Genomic DNA, 13,179 nt, shown 5'->3' with positions numbered 1-13,179 from the left:
GAGCTTCTCAGGGGCATCAGGAGCCCTTCTGGAACCCTTCAGCAGGATGGGGGCTGAGGCCTAAAATTCAGAGTCTCATCTTTTCCCTTCCAGAGCCACCTCCTCAGTCTTCCATCCCCACCAGGGACATCATTACAAAAGTCCTGGTTCCCCTTGGGGCTGTCCTGTTACTCCTTGGAGCTGTGCTCATTGAAGCTGTGATTTGGGGGAAGAAGCACTCAGATAGAGAAAACGTCATATGAGGTCTGAGATTTCTTGTCTCATGTCTACTTGATACCGTGAGGCATGATCCCAACACATGCGCTTTCTCAGCTGAGAGCCGGGTTTGCTGACACTTTTTTGTAAAGCTCATGAAACTCCTTTGTATGGAAAATGAAGGACAAATATTTCAACATGATGACTTTGGTCATGGGGACCTCACTTGAGTAGCTGCAGGTAAAAAGGAAATGTCCCTGCTAAGGACGGAGGAGGCTGGCCCAGCTCCCACACGTGCTTTCTCCTCATGTTCCCCAATCCTGTCCTGGAGCCCAGGACAGGCCAGTTCCTGCCTCCTTCCTACAGGTAGAGAAGGAGAGAAATACTAAGTCTGGATATATGGGGTAGGAAGGCCCTTAGAAAAGTGTAGATGGCGGGCCTCCCTCGTGGCACAGGGGGTTGGGCACAGCACTATGGGGCGGTCCGCTGCCTCTGCAGAGCGAGTTCAGTCCCCAACCGGCCAGGGAGCATCCCACATGGCAAGACAGACAGCTCCTGTCTCGCCCGCTGCTCCCCTCAGCAGTGTATTTCAGTCAGTCTGACTGTTCTGTTCCCTACTCTGTCTCTGGTGAATCCTCTCACCCCCTGCATCTCTGGCCTGTATCCCAGCTCTTATATGCATAAATGAATAAATCTTAAAAAAGAAAAGTGTAGATGGAATCCATGGGGGAGCTCACGCACCCCATAATCGCTCCTTTAGTCTCATCTTCTGGGCACTCTAACCAGGGTCTGTCTTCTGGTTTTGTCCCAACCAGCTTTTAAAGTAAAACTCTGAGGCCTCCCTGGTGGTGAAAGGGTTTATGATGCAACCTATGAAGCTCACCACAGCCACTACAGCACGAGTTCAAGCCCCTGCCAGGGAGCTACCCACATGGCACAGCAGACCTCTCCTGATTCACCCGCTGCTCCCCTCAGCAGTGTATTTCAGTTGATCTGCCTGTTCTGTTCCCCGCTCTGTCTCTGGTGAATCCTCTCACCCCCACACTCTGGCCTGTACCCCAGTTCTTATATACACAAATAAATAAATCTTTAAAAAGAAAAGACCACCTAACTTCTCTTGTTGCAAAGGGCACCTGCATGTGTCTGTCTGTGCTCCTACTAGCATAACGTGAGGAGGTGGGGAGACTGGCCCAGCCCTGCCCACCAGGACCCTCCCCACACTGACCTGCGTCTCTCCCTGATGACTTTCCTGCTCCAGCAGAGGCGGGACTGGGTCGTCTTCATCCCTGTCTTAACTTCTGTTGCCCTGAGCTGCAGCTTCTCCTCTGTTAAAATAGAGAATCTAAATAAATCTTTAAAAAAAATAAAATAAAATAGAGAATCTGATACTAAACAGAAGGGGCTGGGAAAGGCCACATGCAGTAAGATTCTGGCAGCAGCCGTAGCAGCTCTTGCCTTTCCTGGCTCTCCTTGCTTTCTCGGGAAACATGGCTTCCGGCGTGGCTGTCTCTGAAGGTGTCAGAAAAGTGTCCAAGGACATGAAGGTGCATAAATCATCAACGCCACAGGAAGTGAAGAGGCGGAAGGTGGTGCTCTTCTGCCCGAGTGAGGACAAGAAGAACATCATCCCAGAGGGCAAAGGAATCCTGGTAGCTGATGTGGGCCAGACCATGAACAACCCCTACCCATCTTTGTCAAGATGCTGCCAGACCAGGACTGTGCCCTCCATGATGCAACCTAAGAGACCAAGGAGAGCAAGAAGGAGGCCTTGATGCTTATCTTCTGCGCCCAGACTGTGCACCCTTAGGCACAAAATCATCTCTGCCAGCTCCAAGGAGAAGCTGACATGGATCAAGTATGAATTACAAACTGCTGGGGCCTCCCTGGTGGCGTAAGGGGTTATGTCTCCGCAGTATGAAGCTATCTGCAGCCACTGCAGCACGAGTTCGATCCCTGGCCAGGGAGTTACCCACATGGCGCAGCAGACCTCTCCTGTCTCGCCCGCTGCTCCCCTCAGCAGTGTATTTCAGTCAGTCTGCCTGTTCTGCTCCCCACTCTGTCTCTGGTGAATCCTCTCACTCCCCACCCCACACCTCTGGCCTGAACCCTAGTTCTTGTCTGCATAATTTAAAAAAAAAAACTACCCTGGCAGAGAAGCTGGGGGTAGCGTGTCATCTTCCTGGAGGGCAAGCCCCTTCCACCCCCTGCCTAAAACATCTGGCTTCCCCAGACCTGCCCACAGGGGATGCAGGCTGCCCACTTCCTGCCAGACCAGAGGGCCTAGAGAATCCCAGCAGGGGGAGGACAATGCCTCCACCTAGTTGCCAAAAGCCCTCCCCACCCCCAGACCTTCTTCCTACCTCCATCCCTGACAGATCTGGCCTTCCCAAACCACCTTTGATCTGATCCCTCTTGGGTTTAAGCAGACCACGTTCCCCCCAGAAGGGAATTATGACTGTTTTGTGCTCAGTTCTGATCTCCTCTGGGTGCCCCCATCTCCAGCAGCAAGAGGAATATTGGGGTATTTTTTGTAAAGATTTATTTATATATTTATTTATTTGTACAAGAACTGGGGTACAGGCCAGATGCGCGGGAGGGTGAGAGGCTTCACTGGAGACATATATACACAGTTTTCTTTTAATTGTTGTGCTTTTCCTTTGTAATAGAAGGTCCCTTACTGGTCCTGACTCTATCAGTGGCCACGACCAGGGAGGGGGAGGGGAACCAGGCAGTGTGGGGAGTGGGTCATCTCTACGACATTCCATTTCTATACAGAATCAGACAGCACAGGGTTGCTATTGCGGTTGAAAGGTGGCAGCACAGAAGGGAAGGAACAGTGAGGGCTTAGAGTATTATTAAAAAAAAAATAAATACCCCAGGCCTCCCCTCATGGTGCAGGTGGTTGAGCACAGCGCTGTGAAGCTGTCTGCAGCCTCTGCAGCGCCAGTTCGATCCCAGCCGGCGGGTGAGGGCCCCACATGGCACAGCAGACCTCTCCTGTCTCATGCGCTGCTCCCCTCAGCAGTGTATTTCATCAGTCTGCCTGTTCTGCTCCCCGCTCTGTCTCTGGTGAATCCTCTCACCACCCCTTCCCCCGTACCTCTGGCCTGTACCCCAGTTCTGGTATGCATTAATAAATAAATCTTTAAAAAAAAAAGAAGGAAAAAATAAAATGAAAAAAAAAAAAAAGGAAATGCAGGAACGTTCATCTGGGAGATGAGTCATAAAGATAAATCTCTCAAACAAGGGGGAAATTGCAACAAACGGGGGAAGACAAACTCTTAGTCTTGTTAATGCCCATCAAAGACAAACCTGTAGGGACATAGGGGAAAGACAAACTTGTTAATGCCTGTCTAAGAGACTAGTCATTTGTAACTGTATCACCCCCACCTGTAGAGGGGCTGCGAGGAGGGTCAGACAGGGAGCAGGTCGGGCAGCAGGGGAGGGAGGGGTGTGTGGGTTCCTGTGTCCATTAAGGGGTCAGTGTAGATGGTGGGATGGGAGCAAAGCCCTGGGGAGGAGTGATGGGGGTGAGGGTCCCATGGAGGGAACAGCCTGTGGGGGGCTGGCTGGTGCCAGGTGAGCAAGGACAGAGGGGGTCGCCCTGCTCATTACTTACAGGAAGGACATGAGAGGTGAGCCTCAGCTAGTGACTTGATGGTCATAAGTTATATCTCAATTAAGTGGCTTTAGAACCACATTAAGAAATGGGTCTACAAGTTGCCCTGTGTCTGTCCTCCACTGTATCCACAGTGAGGGCTTGTGGGCAGGAAACTGCCTCAGCCCACGAGGAGCTGAGCACAGACGGCTTCACTGCACAGATGCTCTCAAGGAGCTTCCTCTGCGTGGTCCTGAGTCACGTGATGAGATGCTGACGTCACGCTGCTTCTGTGATGGGAGAGACTTTTGGGGGCCTTGGGCGGGAGGCAGCTTATTTTTCATGTGGGCAGAATGGAAATAATTAGTGCCCAGAAGTTCTTCTGTGTTGATTTTTGATTTTCCACCAATTCTGTGATAAACATGAGGGGAGGCAACTCCCCCCCCCCCGCCCCCGCCGTGAGTATGTCTGACTCGCTGGCTCTTCCTCGTGAGGAGAATGAAGCAGAAGGGACGCGCCACGTCACAGAGTCAGGCTCACAGGGGCTGAGACTTCCCGCCCGGGCTCCCCTCCTGGTCCCTCTCTGGGGTGACTCCCTGCACACGGTGGACCCTCAGCTAAGGGGACGCCCACAGGACAAGGACCTGAGGGTTTTCTCCAGGAGCCACATGCAGGAGCTCTGAGGCAGGTCCTTCCACGCTGATCACGGCCGTTCAGATCCGCCAACATCTCGTCCCCATCGCAGCCTCGTGGCACCCAGAGCTGGAGCCTCTGAGTGAGGCCCCTCCTGCCGCCTCCCCCTCAGAGACTGTGGAGATGCCAGATCTTTGTTTTAGGTGCAAAGGAGGAAGAGATTTGGTACAAACCAGTAAAATATTCAGGCGATAAAGTGATCAGTGGCTGTTTTCTCACAAGAAACAGTGGAGGCCAGAGTAGCTCACGTGACAGTCAAGGTCCTGATTGCAATGAGCTGTCAGACAAGGATTCCACGTCCTCTGAAGTGTCCTTCAAAATATGTGATTTTAAAAAATGAGTTCTACCGTTTTTAGATTCCCATTTAGTTTTACTCTTTTGTTTTCTTTATACTATCCCCAGAGTGGTGTCTGCAGGGTCACGGCACAGAGGGGCTGTCAGCAGCCTGGAGCTGTGAGCAGCGGGGCTGACTCTGAACTGCCTGAAGGGAGTGGGGCCCTGGAGCCCCAGAATCAGCCCCCTGGGCTGGCCCTCCAGAGCAGCACAGGCCTTTCTCCTCTTGATTCCCTGAATCACCTCCTCTTGATTCCAGGAATCTCCCTGCCACCCAGCATTGGGGAGTTGGGGAGGATGTTGTGGCTCAGGAAATGGGGGCGTCCTCCAAACCATCTGTCCTCTCCTCCTCTCTCTCCTTCATCAGCCTGAGTGTGCGTGTTTGAGTCACACCAGCCCTGCACGGACAGGAAAGGCCCAGAACCTAAGTGATTCCCTAATCAGTTACAGCTCCAGCCCCTCTGCAGTCCCACCAGGGGAGACAGAGACTCTCCCAGCCCCAGCCAGAGCCATGTCACCCACACAGACCTTCCCCTCACAGTGTCCCCGATGCTGCCCCTATCTGGCCCCACCCTTCCTGGTGCCCCCACCACTCCTTTTGGGCCCATTTCCTAGTCCCCATTTTCATCCTCTGCTCCATTTCCAGGAGCCTCCCCATTTTCCTGGTCATTCCCTGGGGGCTCTCCTCGACCCTCCCCTCATTCAGGGATGGAAAATTTTTTAAATATGTATATTTATTTATTTATTTCCTTACAGTGTGGGTCATCTTTCTATAGTTATTGTTCCTCTTAGGTGCGGCCCTTCCACCAATGATCCACCACACACCACCACCAGCTCCCCGGGTCTCTCCCCGGCTCTGATCACTCCTGCTCCCCCCTGCTGCAAGACGTGGATGGGTGGTCGGCCCACGGGTCTTGCCGTTATCCTGGAACCTTGTCCTTTTCCTGGGCGAGGACCTGGGCTCCTGGGTAGAATTGAATGTTGATTCCCAGGTGGAGGTGATTTCACACCTGGAAGCAGAAGCAGAAACAAATGACAGAGACTCTGGAGTCCAAGGATCCATCCAAGACTAAAGGAAACTCTCTATTTGGAGATCAGCCCATAGTCTGGGAATCAGCTATTATGACCTGGAAACCTGCTTTGTCCTTTGTCCATAGGACCAAGAAAATTTGAGGACTTCAGACCTGACGCTGGACTTGGGCGCCCCCTTGTGAGCAGATCCCTGTCCTGCCGCTGGGGGCCCAGGGAGCCTGGGGAGGGCCTGGCTGAGCAGGAGAAAGGGCAGCTCTGGGCTCCTGTGCTCAGCCCTGTGGCCACACGGGGGCGCTGCCGCGCTGCTCCGGATTCTGGTGGCGCCGCCAGGACGGGGCGGGGGCTGAGGTGGGCAGAGTTGGGGGTCCTGGAGGGCGGCGACCTGGGGGTGAGATGCTCTGTGAGGAGTCAGAGCAGCAGGGCTCAGAGGAGAGGAGACTCCGGAGCCTGCCCTGTGTGTGAGGTTTCCAGCTTTTCTACTCAGAACCCCTCTCTCCAGTCCCTGGACGGTGATTCCTGGGACCACTGGAAAAGAGAAAATATTTCCTTCTATAACCTATTAAATATTGAGAGTATTTTAAAAAATAACATTTAGGGCCTCCCCGGTGGCGCAGCGGTTGAGCGCTGGGTTGTGAAGCTGCCCGCAGCCTCGGCGGCGCCGGTTCGATCCCCGGCTGCTCCCCGGCCACCGGAGGAGGGTCCCACATGGCGCGCAGACCTCTCCTGCCGCCCGCTGCTCCCCTCAGCAGTGGACTTCGGTCCTTCTGCCTGCTCTGCTCCCCGCTCTGGCTCTGGTGAATTCTCTCACCCTCCCGCGCTTCTGACTGTACCCAGTGCATGTATAAACAAAACAAACAAATAAATAAATAAAACATGCCTCTATTAAAAAAAAATAATAACATTTAAAGAATACTGTTCGATTTACAGAAAAGTTGCAAAGGCAGTACAGGTCTTGTTTATCCCACACCATTTCCATTTTGTTAACCTCCTACAAGTACAGTTTTGTTTTTTTTTAAACAACTAATGCAGCAATGTTGACATAATAACTAAACGCCATACTTTCATTTCAGTTTTTGCTAATGTCCATTTGATGCTCCATAATCCCATCCAGTTTGCCTGGATGGCAGTTCCTCAGACTTTCCTTGTTTTTTTAACATTGACACTGGTGAGGAGTGATGTTTGGGAGAGGTGTTGGGGTCACAGATGGAGGTTCTTGGGTCACCTGTAAGAAAAGCTTCACCAGAGTCCTCCTCTCAGTGGCGTGAGGGACACACACACATACACACACACACAAAAGGAAAGAAGACATGCTTGTGCAGACACCAGCAGGCAGGAGGAGCTGCCCTTGGAGAGGGTGGGTGTGTGAGCAGAAGCCTGCAGGCCCCAGGCGGAGCCTTGGGAGCAGAGCTGCGTCTTCCTGGGGCAGAAAAGGCACTGAGGTAGTGTTCGAGTTAGGAGGGCTCATTCCTTTGTGGAATTGTCATCTGTTGTTAAATTAATTACTTCTATAGTGTGACTGGGCTGATTTGTCAGGAGCAGCGAGTCTCTGCAGTGGCTCCATCCCTATATCCCACCTCTGGTCTGCACCTCCTTATACTTCCTGTAGCATCTGATATTTGCTATAGCAGTTGGCCCACAGCGATTTTCATTTCCATAATTGATTTAAAGACTATGTTAATCACTTCTACCCCCACCTCCAGTTTTCAGGTCTTGTGACCCCTCCACCCTAAATTTCCTACTCTTAGCCTCCATCAAGGAGCACTGCTCAGGACTATTGTCCCTCAATTTAGGTTTTTTGTTTTGACTGGGACTGTGGGTTTGGGGAAGCAGGCTCCAGGGGTGCAGGGACATTGTCCACTCACCACGGCAGTGCTCATTATGTCCACCTGACCCATCACTGATGGTGTTAACCTTCAACACCTGGTTAAGGCTTAGTTCCCCAGATTTCTTCCTGAAAAGCTTCTCTTTTTCCCATTTATTTAGAGGCTGTTGTCTTTGGAAGGAAGTCACTATGAGCAGCTCACACTTACGGGTGTGCTGCTATAAACATTTACATGCATGATTCTACTCCTAGGTATTTACCCAAATGACACAGAAACATTAATTTCAAGGGCACCTGCACCCCTATGTTTATAGCAGCACTATTTACAATAGTTAAGTTATGGAAACAACCCAAATGCCCAAAAATAGATGACTGGATCAAGAAAATGTGTTATATAGACACAATGGAATATTACTCAGCAATCGAAAAAGATAAACACATGCAATTTGCAGCAACATGGATGGCGCTGGAAGGGATCATGCTCAGCGAAATGAGCCAGAAAGAAAAAGAAAAATACCGGATGGTCTCTCTCATAGCAGGAATCTAGAAAACCTAAATAAGGGACTAGGAAAAAGAATAACTATAATAAAGAAAAAATCAAAATCAACAAGCAACTATAAACCAGAGACACACTATGGGGAGAGGCGAGAAGAGGGATTGGGGTCAAAATGAGGGGGGTGCAATTCTATGGGGAATATAAAAAAATAAATCTTAAAAAAAATAAAGTAGGAAAAACCATTTACATGTATGCAGAGTTTTTTAATATAAGTTTTCATTTTTTTAAAGATGTATTTATTCATGCATACAAGAACTGGGGTACAGGCCAGGGATGCGGGGGTTGAGAGGATTCACCAGAGACAGAGTGGGGGGCAGAACAGGCAGCTAACTGAAATACACTGCTTGGGGGAGAAGTGGACGAGTCAAGAGAGGTCTGCTGCGCCATGTGTGTCACCTCCCCAACTGCACACAGCTTCATAGGTTGCGTCTTAACCCCTTGTGCCTCCAGGGAGGCCCCCAAATATGTTTTCAAATTATTTGGGTAACTAGCTGGGGCAGTGATCGCTGGGCTGTATGTCAGGTTTTTGGCTTTTCAAAGAAACTGTCAAAGATCTTTCACAGTGACCGCACCCTTTAGCATTCCTGCAGGCAGTGTTGAGGCTCCTGTTGTCCACATCCTGGGCAGCACCTGTGCAGGGTTTGCATTTTTCAGCCCCTACCAGGTGTGATGGTGTCACTGTTGTTCCCTTTGCCTTTCCCTAGTGCCCTGTGATGCTGAGCATCTGTTCATGTTCTTTCTTGTTGTCTGTGTCTCTTCTTGGTGACATGTCTGTTAAAGACTTTTGTCCATTTTTCAAATGAGGCACCACTCATTTACAAGACTGTTTTTGTCCCTTTTAAAATTGTGTTCTTTCTCTCTGCTCATTGAGTTTTAAGCGTTATTTTGTAAATACTAGATACAGTCCTTGATCAGATTCATGATTTGCAAATGTTTCCCCCACTCTGTGTCCTGAACTCCTGTACTGACAGGAAAACAAGCATTGCTGTCCAGACAGAAGCATGGAGATATATGTATACACATATATCTCCATATATGTGTATATATGTATACACATATATGTATACACACATATATGGAGATATATATATACACATATATATATATTTTTTTTTTTAAGAAGAGAAATGATAAATCACTAACTGGCTTTGAGCAGATGTCCTAGCTGACTGGGGTGTTGGGGGGGTGACGTACCTATGTGTGTCCTTGAGTGGTATTTAAATGTTCTTGTATGTGCATGAAATATGCTTTCAAAAGTAAATTACACTACATTACTCAATTTATAACACTCCTCACACATCACGACCAAATCACGTGTTAAGACCAGACTGGCACGTGTGTTACCAGTGATGGACCCGCACGTCACAGTCGCCAAACTCATGGTTTCCCTTGGGTTCACTCTGGTGTTGTCCATTCTGTGGGTGTTGTTGGACAAATGTACAATGACCTGTGTCCATCAGAGTATTTTCACTGCCCATAATGTCTTCTGTGCTCCAATGAAACAAAAGCAAAAAAAACCAAAAACCCAATGGAATCACATGAGACTAAAATACTTCTACATAGTGAAGCAAGCTATCATTAAAATGAAAAGACAATATTGAGTCAATATTTGCACATCATCAATCCAACAAGGAGTTACTATCCAAGATCTACAAAGAACTCCAAAACACGGAAACAACCCAATCAAAACAAGGGCAGAGAAGCTAAATAGGTACTTTTCTAAAGAAGATACACATGTGGCCAACAGGTACATGGATGCATGTTTATCATCATGTGCTGTCAGGAAAATGCCAATTAAAACCACAATGAGTTACCACCTCACACCTGTGAGAATGACCCGTTGAAGGGTGTGGAGGGAAAGGAACTCTGGCACATGAGGATGAAGTCTGGTCCTGTTAGCGGGCTAAATGAGGGGTTCCCAGGGCCCTCAAACCTGTACACTCTACATGGGATCTGCCATCAGCTGCCTAAAGACAAAATCTAACGCATAACATCTTTGTTAGAAAAGAACTTGAACACAATGAGTGTGCAATAGAGAATTAGTGTGTAATAGGAAAAGAGAAGAGAAAGAACATAGATAAATAATTCCCAATTAAGCACCCAAAGCTACCCGTCCCCTCATGGGTAAATGTCCAGCCAAACAGGCTTGGCTCAAAGCAGAACCACTGAGGCCCAAAAGCCTGCCACAATCTATGGCACCTACTGGTAGAGACCCATGGGACAGGGGCAGGAGGGGCCAGGCAAGTCTGGAAGGACAAGAGCAAAATCAAATCCACATCAAGATAACAGCTGCCATTGTCAGGCTCCCCTGGGTCTCTCACCAACTTCTCTGTCTCTTTCACGTGTCTCTGACCCTACATAGGTCCTCACACGTGTGCTCACAGGCTGCACCTGCAGAACTTCCTCTTGCACCTGTGCGTGTCCACAGGGCGTCTGTCCTGAAATCCTCCATGTCACTTCAATAATGATGTATTGGGGGGCGGAGCAACATGGCGGCGAGGAGACGCTGCGAGTAAGATCTCCCATTAAAAAAAGTTAATAGGGAGGAAAAGCGGCAGGTCCCAGTGAGAACCGGGACACGGAAGATAAACGGGTGACGCCAGCAAACTGCCCGAAGAAGAAAGTGGCCATAAAAGAGGACCAGAAGGGAGGGAAGCGCAGAACCCTGCTCCCCTCCCCGCCCACAGAGGCGGCACTCTCCGACCCGCAGAGAGGAGGGAAACAACAAACCAAAACGACCAACAAAAACAAACGAGGCAGCAAGCGGGACTGGGAGTGGAAAGGAACTATTGCAGCCACCACACCCCGTGAACGGGAGCTGAGGCGAACCCTGCAGGATCCGCCGCGGCGGTGAGCGAACGGCTCCGGGCACCATTAGAGAAGAACAAAGACCCCGGGAGACGCGCACACAGCCCGGGCTGCCAGTAAGCTGGCGCGGGAAAGCGGCGCACTCAGCGCGCTTGAAAAGCAAGTGCAGACCTTGATCGCGGCTGCCCAGGTCCCCGCGCCTGCGACCTAGGCTTGCGGGGAGACGACCTAGGCTTGCGGGGAGACGCGCGGAGGTCCTCACTGAGGTGAAGGTCCCTCCCTGAGTGAGCAGGAACCAGGCGCCCAGGCACGGGAGCGGTGCAAAAGGCGCCATTCCCGCGCCACTGAACTGGGCTACAGCCCGCGTCCTGGACCTGAGGGCTTTGAACTGAGACCCGGGCACGAAAATTCGGGCGTGGGTTCTCCACGACGGTGGGCACAAGGCAGACACAGCACCCCAAAGCTGTTGAGGTGTACCCTACCATTCCCGCTCTGTTCTCTGTCCCACGGGGTGGGGGAGGCAAAAAACAGCCCCCCAAGGACAATAGGAGAGATCTCTGGCGCCACCTAGCGACCAGGAAAAAAAAGTCACTAACACCCTATAAAACAGACATTTCTTAAGACTGCTTGAAAAGGGCAGAAGGTTTCTGGAGGACCCAGTGGCCAGCCGGGAAGTTATTCCACGCCAGGCCCTTCCGACCAGCAGTCTGAGCCCACAGAGGGAGCAGGCACCCACGTCCGGGGCAGACCGGGTGCGCAGAAGAGTGTGCCTGAAACCGGAGGCGCAGGGACTGCATCCCGCTTCGCCATTTGAGAACAGGGACATTTCTTCAGTAAAAACTGCCTAAAACCAGCAAAAAGCTCCCCAGAAGACAGAGATGGCTCCTGGAAGAGACAGAGGGGAGAGGAGAAGTTCACCCAAGATGTCAGTCAGTCCGAGCAACACAGTGTCCCAACGCATACGACAAATTAGAAAACAGACAGTAGGGAGTAGAAGAACCACACGCAACCTAACAACTCCTCAGGAAAGAAGCACACACAAAAAGAAAACCACTCCCCAGATTGCAACGACAGCAACTTGGAAGAACTTCTGAGCCTTCCAGAAAGAGAATTTAAAATTGCCATGATTAAAAAAGTGATAGATCAGAAGAAGGAAATTGAGTCCCTAAAGAGGGAAGTAAGAGAAATGCAGGAGATCAAAGAATTAATGGAGGAACTAAAGAACTCTGGGAAAAGCAATGAAAGCAGAATAGATGAAATGGAAGAACGAATAAGTAATCTTGAAGACACAGAAATAAAAAGAACCAAAACAGAAAAGGAAAGAGAAGTACGAAGGAAAAAGAATGAAGAAAGACTTCGGGAACTATCTGACTCCATGAGGAAAGGAAATATAAGAGTTATAGGAATTCCAGAAGGAGAGGAGAGAGATGTAGGAACAGAGAAAATATTCATGGATATAATTGAAGAGAACTTCCCAAATGCGAAGAAGGAGCTGAAAATTGATATACAAGAAGCAAGAAGAACACCAAACTTCCACGACGAAAGGAAAAACACAGCAAACACATAATAGTAAAGCTCCCAAGAATCCAGGACAAGGAAAAAATAATGAAGCTGGCAAGAGGGAAGAAACATATAACATTCAAGGAAACCAATCAGGCTGACATCAGACTTCTCCGAAGAAACACTACGGGCAAGGAGAGAGTGGAGGGACATAGTCAACAGACTCCAAGAAAACAGATGCCAACCAAGAATACTCTATCCGCAAAGCTCTCTTTCCTCCATGAAGAAAGAATATGGACCTTCCCAGACAAAGAGAAACTCCGGAATTTCATTGCGACTAAACCCCCACTCCAAAAAATACTACAAGGAATCCTAAAGCCAGAACCTCAGAGGAGAAAAACAACGAAAGAAGACCAAAAAAAAAAAAAGTATTAAAAGAATAAATAAATAAAATCAAAGGAAGACAAACATAATGGCAAATACAGATGCTAACATATCAATATTAACTCTAAATGTAAATGGACTAAACTCTTCAATAAAAGATACAGAGTCGCAGCCTGGATTAAGAAACAAAACCCAACCTTTTGCTGTCTGCAGGAAACACATTTAGCTACAAAAGATAAAAATAGGCTCAAAGTCAAA

General features: G+C 49.4%; 1 pseudogene; it reads left to right on the top strand.

The window, feature by feature from the left end:
- The first annotated feature begins 1,653 nt into the window (after positions 1-1,653).
- On the top strand, positions 1,654-2,156 carry LOC119243935 (cofilin-1-like; annotated as a pseudogene).
- The last annotated feature ends 11,023 nt before the right edge of the window (positions 2,157-13,179 follow it).

This window comes from Talpa occidentalis, unplaced genomic scaffold (assembly GCF_014898055.3).
Source record: "Talpa occidentalis isolate TD23 unplaced genomic scaffold, MPIMG_talOcc4v2.1 talOcc4.1311, whole genome shotgun sequence".
Lineage (NCBI taxonomy): Eukaryota > Metazoa > Chordata > Mammalia > Eulipotyphla > Talpidae > Talpa > Talpa occidentalis.
This window is presented reverse-complemented; position numbering and strand designations above follow the sequence as displayed.